Here is a 9,051-nt window from a genome sequence, read left to right as displayed (position 1 = left end):
GGGCTTTTCAAGAATTTTACTTGTGTCCATTGTATTTTTTTTATTAGGAATTACCATAAATACAATATAAAAAAAAGTCGTCCTGCATATAATGGATAATATGAACAAAATGTCTATTTTCCTTCCTGTGCATTATAACGTATACAAATCAAGCATTACAATATTAAGAAGCAAATTAATAAACCCGTTAAAACAGCTTCGTACTTCCAACTTATTACCAATTATGCCAAAACTAACTGCTGTTAAACACCTACGGAATTTTCATCAGGATCCAATTGAAAAAAAAAAAAACTTTCCCAGAATCTCACAAAAACTCAACCACACACAAACTATATATAGCAGACCTCAATACAAAGATTTCAGTATCCTTAATGTTACCCAACAATGCCAAAAATAGGGAGAAATGAACTTGAACTATGAAAAACTACAAAAGAAATCTTAAGTCATGAAGTAATGATAAAAATAGGGGAAAATTATCAAGCAAGTAAATTGGGGTGTCTTCCACATAGGAATATATTTTTTTTTTTCATATTTTTAAGCGATTTTTCAATCAGCTCATTGCAACTTGTCCATTCGTACTCGCCAAAAAACAAAAACGAAAAATACATTTACAGGCCCAATGAATCGGCTAAATTCCTACGGATTATGCCGTAATAAATTTATGAGATAAAAAATATATTAAATCTTGTTGATAAAAATTTTAGAAATGAAAAACCTATAATAAATCACATTTAAATATTACCTATTAAACCTCTGCTGCTTACAACATTAAAATCTTAAAACAGAAAAAACTCAAAATCGGATAAAGTTTTCTGACCAAAACAGATTTTTTTTTAACAGTACATCCACAAAATACATTTTGAACAGTTAAAATAGTGCCAAACTCACTGCAGAGAGAGAGAGAGAGAGAGAGAGAGAGAGAGAGAGAGAGAGAGAGGCAGGCTTCTTTTACATATTACTTTAAGCATAATATACAAAATAACGTAACAATTAAGATAACGCATCTTCAATCGTACGACAACTTCGCTCAAAGAGGAAAACTCATTTTTTGAGTATTGAAAATCATGAGGCAATCTTTTTATGACTTATACGAAATCTTACTAAAATCAAGGACAGTAAAAATCCTCTCTTAATAAACAGACAGAACAAACTCGATCCTACAACATCAACATACAAAACTAAGCAATTTAGTCACCTGGTAGAGTCAATAATGTCACTACCGAAAATTCAGGTTACACTTTCTTTGTCTTGCAAGGCTTAAAAAAAATGCTACATATATAAAGTGAACTATAGACTACAATAGAAAAAGAATGGCCCTGCATGTCACATCTTGAAATAGACCTCAATCTAAGAGGATCTATAGACATTATATTTTTGGACAGCTGGGATTTCTCTATAGATGAGAACATATCATTAAGGGGGCGAAAGATGGTCAAGAAAATCTTGGAAAAGGTCTGATACACCCCTACGTCAAACTGGAATACCATAAGGAATGCAGAGAAATGACGAGGAATACGTCTAACGAGAGAGAGAGAGAGAGAGAGAGAGAGGAGAGAGAGAGAGAGAGAGTTTTTCAGTCCATAACTGCCTTCCAATGCCCCTACATTACCCGCGAAACCAAAATATAATAAATCATACCCAACATTTTTTAAACGACAATCAATTTTCCTAAGCACCTAGCTCGTAAAGTTATTCAAATAGTTGCTATCAATGACTCAGGATTCGAAACTTGACTTAAAAAATAGATATCATATCCAAGGTAAGAACTTACGTTTTTAGGAGTCTCTTCTTAACAACTGCTTCCGTACCATGGTTTGTCTGAAAAATAAAATCAAGCTGTTACAACGACAGAGTAAATGGGGTAAATTGATTTCATTATTCAATAAAATGCAAATGTAATCGACCTAGTATCTTATATAAGCCCCCTATTAGTCTATACAAACCCAACATCGAATTTTTAATATCAAAATTATACTGTACCAACCGTGTGTCACACAATTGTACATAATTCCTATTGTATATATTATGCTTGTATCTGCGCTCTTCCCTCGCACTAAAAAGAACCTGAATGATCATGTCTCCGGTTTTCCTCTGAACTTTGTCTGTCTCTCGAACATGCCATGTCCTGTTGCCTTGCCGTTTTGTATATAAAGCAGAGTGTTCTTTAATATATAACTCAGTCGTTTCCAATCTGCCTTTGAGTTCACAACACCTCCCTCCTTCGTCACATTGGTGACAGACAAAGTTCAGAGGAAAACCGGAGACATGATCATTCAGGTTCTTTTTAGTGCGAGGGAAGAGCGCAGATACAAGCACAATATATACAAAAGGAATTATGTACAATTGTGTGACACACGGTTGGTACAATACCATACGTAAACTAACTAGAAATTTCCAAAAAAATAACAATTGCCGCATTTTAGTTGCTTTCGCCAAAATCGAAGATAATTGCATACATGACAAAAGACATTTCAATACCTCTGTAAAAACTGTAAAACGTCAATTCCAGTAAAACAGAATAATAAAATTCACTTGGGAAGCTAAAACGAATTTTCCCCTGGAAGAGCTGGCCAGCAAATTCCTTTTTGTGACTGAACCTAATAAGTTACCCACCCAGATTGGGGTTATGTTAGTGCTGGGGAAGGTCTGGATAAGGATCCATTATCCCTTTTGAAAACCCTTATAAATTAATTTACTGTAATATCAGAGGAAGATAAAGTTCAGCAAAACAGTTTTTAACTTAGTAAATAATCGATATTAAATTGATCTCAGCCATTTTTCAAATGTTTGGAAGTGTCCAAGTACAGATGGTGATATACGAAAAGGTCAAATTTTCAAAATTTTGCTTGAAATAGGGCTCATGGAATCTAGTTCGTGTACCTTGTTAGCATTGGTAAAAAGTACAGTCTAGTTCGTGTACCTTGTTAGCATTGGTAAAAAGTACAGTCTAGTTCGTGTACCTTGTTAGCATTGGTAAAAAGTACAGTCTAGTTCGTGTACCTTGTTAGCATTGGTAAAAAGTACAGTCTAGTTCGTGTACCTTGTTAGCATTGGTAAAAAGTACAGTCTAGTTCGTGTACCTTGTTAGCATTGGTAAAAAGTACAGTCTAGTTCGTGTACCTTGTTAGCATTGGTAAAAAGTACAGTCTAGTTCGTGTACCTTGTTAGCATTGGTAAAAAGTACAGTCTAGTTCGTGTATCTTGTTAGCATTGGTAAAAAGTACAGTGCATTCTCTCTCTCTCTCTCTCTCTCTCTCTCTCTCTCTCTCTGGTAAAACTGAAAAAACTAATCCCGACTCTTACCTTAATTTATTGGATGCTTTGATTCGTGATTTGGGGCTACATATCCCGGTGTTGGGGCCTGTATGCCCATTCAGTGTTTAGACTGAATCGAAATAGTAGGCTACATAATATGTAGAGCATCTGGAAAAGGCGAAATATCACAATTAGGATCAAATACGACACTGATAATTATCTTTATTTTCATCTAACCTACCACAAAAAGTCCCCCTTATATAAAAAGAGCAAGTATATATATATATATATATATATATACATATATGTATATATATAATATATATATACATATATATATGCATATATGTATATATATAATATATATATATACATATATATACATATATGTATATATATAATATATATATATACATATATATATACACACATATATATACATATACATATACACACACACACACATATATATATATATATATTTATATATGTATATATATATACATATATATACATATATATACATATATATATATATATATTTATATATATATATATATGTATATATATGTATGTATATATGTATATATATATATATATATATATAATATATATATGCGTTAACATCACAGGGAAACGTGATGCTCAGATGAAAAAGAACCACAGGGAAAATAAAGATATGAAATATAAGATTATGTTCTGACTAATTTCGTAATACTTCTTCAGTCTCCTCTGAAGAAGTATCACGAGAGTATCACAAAATACATCTCTTTCTTTCACTTCTACTATTACTACTAACCTCATGACATTGCATTTTAATATAACATGGTAAAATTACTTGCACGATAATAATAACAAAAACATTGATCGTTTTTAACGAGCTGAAGGCAGGTCAACAAATCAAGATAAAAAGAGCTGAAATTATTTTCTAAAAACATTGGTGAATAAAGCTGAGGATTTTGCCAAGACAATGAATGAGCTAAAGAGGGAAATAAAATTGATTTTAAATTGTAATTACAAAACCAGAAACTGGAGATTTTCAAATATTTTACTTCCCCACAAAATAATATGTCCAATCCTTCCTTTACATTAACTAAATTCATGACAATCAGGGACTAGGGAGGCCATTCAGCTGGAAGAAAGCAACGAAGTGGATATCATATGATATTCAAGGGATTACCTCAGAAATTACCTTAAATTTAGAAAAAATCACCTTAAATTCAGAAAAAATTACCTTAAATTTAAAAAAATTACCTTAAATTTAGAAAAATTACCTTGAATTTAGAAAAAATTACCTTAAATTTAAACAAATTACCTTAAATTTAGAAAAATTACCTTAAATACTGAAAAAAACTCAAAACGCAAAACAATAATATCCCGATTGACAAAAGCTATCTATTTTGTGAGAAATCTGAAAGATAAATTTTAGATACACAATGTTACTCTACAACCAAAAAATTACCTGATGAAAAAAATTACCTTGAAAGTACCATTACTCTAGAAATTTCCTTGAATCAACATCAAAATGACTCATTCTGATGTTAATACCCTTGACAATGAGAATACTGAACTGAAGGCAGAAGGTATTTGACACAATGAGTAGTAAACAAAAGGAGAACTAGACGGGCACCATGTAGCTTATTTCTCGACCTTTTGCTTGACCTTGACCTTGACCTTTGACTTTAACATGTATTACTTGGCATGAATTTTCATACACTCAAATATGAACCAAGTTTGAAGTCTCTGTGATAACAATGCCCAAACTTATGGGCTGGTTACGTTAATTGGACATTTTGACTGTGACCTTGACCTTTGACCTTGACCTTCCTAAAATTAATCAGCCAGTATTTTACCTAACAGTTAATCCCTGCAAGTTTCATTACTCTACTCAAACTGCGGGTTAAACATAACCTTCAAACTTCATTGGCGAAGGTAAAAGACAGGATTTATATCGTGAAATTTACTGGTAATTACTCAAGTCCACCTGTTGGTCGCTAACCTTAAAACTCAATTTAATAAACAAGAATATTTCTAACGAATATTTCTTCAGACAAACCTATAAATCAGTTTAGTCAATAATCCGGCCCCCCCCCCCCCCTCCCCCACCCTCAGGTAAGACCTCGAACCACAACCCAGGAACCCTTGGAGGAATTCTCCCGAATCCTGGCAGATGTAAACTCAATTCGGGGGTGGGGGGATTTACCCTCAATTCCGGGGGGGGGGGGGGGGGGGGTCACCATCAATTCGGGGGGGGGGGGGGGGGGGGGGATTTACCGTCAAGTTGGGAGGGTTACCATTAATACCGGGGTGAGGGGGGTTTAACCTTCCAATCCTTAGGGTATTTAACCAAGAGTCCTTGGGTGGATTTAACTCCTAGTTTAACCCGAAGTCCATTGGGGATTTAACCCAGAGTCCTTGGGGGGATTTAACCCAGTCCTTAGGCGATTTAACCCAGAGTCCTTAATAATAGCAAAAATAACATTGCAAAAACCTTCCCCGCCCCTTCTTTCGCATTAAAAACTTTACACGTTAGCATTTTTTTTTCGATGAAGGCAAGATGGTAAAGCTTTCAAGAGGAAACTGAAGACTTTCTTATTTTGCGAGTGTTTCAATATTGTCGATCAAACAGTAGAGAGCAATACGCATTGTGAAATGTTAAATACTCCCGAATGAACATCAAAAAAACCACCGTGGAGGTCCTGTAGAGAGTAGGGTTCCCCCTGACGTACAGGACTAGATGAGCAGCCCTTAAAAGTAAAAATCGAGATTGTTGTAAAAATAACTGAAATTGACTCTGAAAAACACTGGTAAAGGAGTTCTTGTTTCTTCCACGGAAATTAACGTGTTGACGAAGAATATAAAATGACTATGAAATTGTAACAATGCCAGGAATACAGGATTTCCAAATAAAAATCATATTCTCAAACCAAAAATATGTTCAAACCTTCTTCTAATTGAACAAGTACAATAATGTAAGACAATAACATTTAAATTTTTAACACGTAATCAATTACACCATTTATGTTTTAATATATTCACGCCGTTAAGTAATGAAATAACCCCATTAATGTAAGAGCACTGTTTAATAATTACTTAATTATATCAATAGATCAAGACAATAAGTCAATTAGATCTGTAATTCTAATTACATCAGTAATAGCATAATTATATCATGAATCATTCTAATTAATCAAATAAATCAGTAATTAAAGATCAAATGAACCAATAATACATAAATCAATAACTTGTATTGATACAATAAAACCAAATAATCAATAGAATTAGTGTAATACAGTACAGAGGAGCAAAGAGATTTTACAATTTTAAAAAGTCAAAAACAAAAATTAACAAAACCTTCAACTCGTTATAACCAACAAGCTTTATTGCTTAAGGGTACAACTCGGGCACACTAATCTATCTAATTTATCTTCCTCTTGTTTTGTTAAAGTTATTATAGTTTATATAGGAAATATTTGTTTAGGTGTTGTTGCTGTTCTTAAAATATTTTATTTTCTCTGTTTCCTTTCCTCACTGGGCTATTTTTCCCTGTTGCATTCGTTGGGCTTATGGCATCCTGCTTTTCCAAGTAGGGTTGTAGCTTAGCTATTAATAATAATAATAAAAAAGGTCAATTTTCGTGAGCCACTTAGCACAACCATCAACTCACCTTTCACACCTTAATGAGAGGTAGATACTTCGACCTTGTGACTATCCGGGGACTTCCATCTTCCAGGTACGTATTTCATATCGTGTCTATGACCTCATAAAATGAGTTACGAAGCTTCACTGACCTTATACAAACACACAGCAATCCTTTCAGCCCGAGGATACCTTGAGGGTTTGTACATTGCCAGGATCAGCAAAGCTGTACTAGTCAGGGACACCTATACTGGGTTGGTTTGCTCAGCGATCATACAAAAATCTCCTACCATCACTAAGCCGTCGTGAAGATATAAACTGGCAAACCCCAGATATGAATAGAGCCATGTCCGAAGCCTTTGTCCGGCAGTGGACTAGAAACCGTTGCATTATATATATATATATATATATATACACATATACATACATACATATATATATATATATACATATATATATATATATATATATATGTATATATATATATATATATATTATATGAAATTATCACAGACTCGACTTGTAAATTATTAAATGATACATTATTATTATTATTATTATTATGTTTGGAAGACTGAAAGACGTGCACGTGTTTAGGGGTATGGCTAACGCAAGGCCAATATAGAGCTTTATATTGGCCTTGGGCTAACGGTATGTCTGATCATTTTTTGGTGGAAGGAAAATTAGTTGTAGCAAAAGAGTGGGGGAATAGAGTAGGTGGATGTAAAAGGGAGCTAGTGAGGGTTGAAGAGCTAATAAAACCGGGGGGTAAAAAAGTAAATATCAGGAAAGGTTGAAAATGGCATATGACGAGGTGAGAGTAAGAGAAACTGGTAATTTAGAGGAGGAGTGGAAGTTAGCAAAAGAAAATTTTGTTGGGATTGCAAGTGATGTATGTGGCAAGAAGGTGGTTGGAGGCAGCATGAGGAAGGGCAGTGAATGGTGGAATGAAGGAGTGAAGGTAAAAGTGGAAGAGAAAAAGAGGCTTTTGAAGAATGGCTGCAGAGTAATAGTATAGAGAAGTATGAAAAATATAGAGAGAAAAAGGTGGAAGTAAAGCTCAAGGTACGTGAGGCAAAGAGGGCAGCTGACCTGAGGTGGGGTCAGGGACTGGGTCAGTCATATGAAGAGAATAAGAAGTAGTTTTGGAAAGAAGTGAAGAGAGTAAGGAAGGCTGGCGCAAGAATTGAAGAGACAGTGAAAGATGGAAATGGAAGGTTGTTAAAAGGGGAGGAGGCAAGGAAAAGGTGGGCGGAATATTTTGAAAGTTTGCTGAATGTTGAGGATAATAGGGAGGCAGATATAATTGCTGTTCCAGGTGTTGAGGTGCCAGTGATGGGAGATGAGAATGAGAGAGAGATTACAATAGAGGAAGTGAGGAGAGCACTAGATGAAACGAGAGTAGGAAAAGCATCTGGTATGGATGGTGTGAAAGCTGAGATGTTGAAGGAAGGGGGTGTGACTGTACTTGAATGGTTGGTGAGATTGTTTAATATGTGTTTTGTGTTGTCAATGGTACCAGTAGATTGGGTTTATGCGTTTATTGTACCACTATATAAGGGTAAGGGAGATGTGCATGAGTGTTGTAATTCAAGAGGTATTAGTTTGTTGAGTGTAGTTGGAAAAGTGTATGGTAGAGTAATGATTAATAGGATTAAGGATAAAACAGAGAATGCAATTTTGGAAGTACAGGGTGGTTTTAGAAGAGGTAGGGGTTGTATGAATCAGATTTTTACAGTTAGGCAGATGTGCGAGAAATATTTAGCAAAAGGTAAGGAGGTGTATGTTGCGTTTATGGATCTGGAGAAAGCATATGATAGAGTTGATAGGGAAGCAATGTGGAATATGATGAGGTTATATGGAGTTGGTGGAAGGTTGTTGCAAGCAGTGAAAAGTTTCTACAAAGGTAGTAAAGCATGTGTTAGAATAGGATATGAAGTGAGCGATTGGTTTCCGGTGAGAGTGGGGCTGAGACAGGGATGTGTGATGTCGCCGTGGTTGTTTAACTTGTATGTTGATGGAGTGGTGAATGCTCGAGTGCTTGGACGAGGATTAAAACTGGTAGACGAAAATGATCATGAATGGGAGGTAAATCAGTTGTTGTTTGCGGATGATACTGTACTGGTAGCAGACACAGAAGAGAAGCTTGACCGACTA

At 34.8% G+C, this 9,051-nt stretch overlaps 1 long non-coding RNA gene across 1 annotated transcript in view; it reads right to left on the bottom strand.

The window, feature by feature from the left end:
• Window positions 1-1,761: 1,761 nt before the first annotated feature.
• Window positions 1,762-9,051, bottom strand: part of LOC137620216 (uncharacterized) — a 12,396-nt gene continuing 5,106 nt past the window's right edge. The window contains exons 2-3 of the long non-coding RNA XR_011040019.1: window positions 3,304-3,423; window positions 1,762-1,818 (exon numbers count right to left, since the gene is read on the bottom strand). This is a non-coding gene — a long non-coding RNA (uncharacterized lncRNA). The remainder of the gene's footprint in view (window positions 1,819-3,303; window positions 3,424-9,051) is intronic.

Source organism: Palaemon carinicauda, chromosome 26 (genome assembly GCF_036898095.1).
Source record: "Palaemon carinicauda isolate YSFRI2023 chromosome 26, ASM3689809v2, whole genome shotgun sequence".
Lineage (NCBI taxonomy): Eukaryota > Metazoa > Arthropoda > Malacostraca > Decapoda > Palaemonidae > Palaemon > Palaemon carinicauda.
The sequence above is the reverse complement of the archived record's forward strand: the minus strand, read 5'-3'. Positions and strand labels throughout refer to the sequence as shown.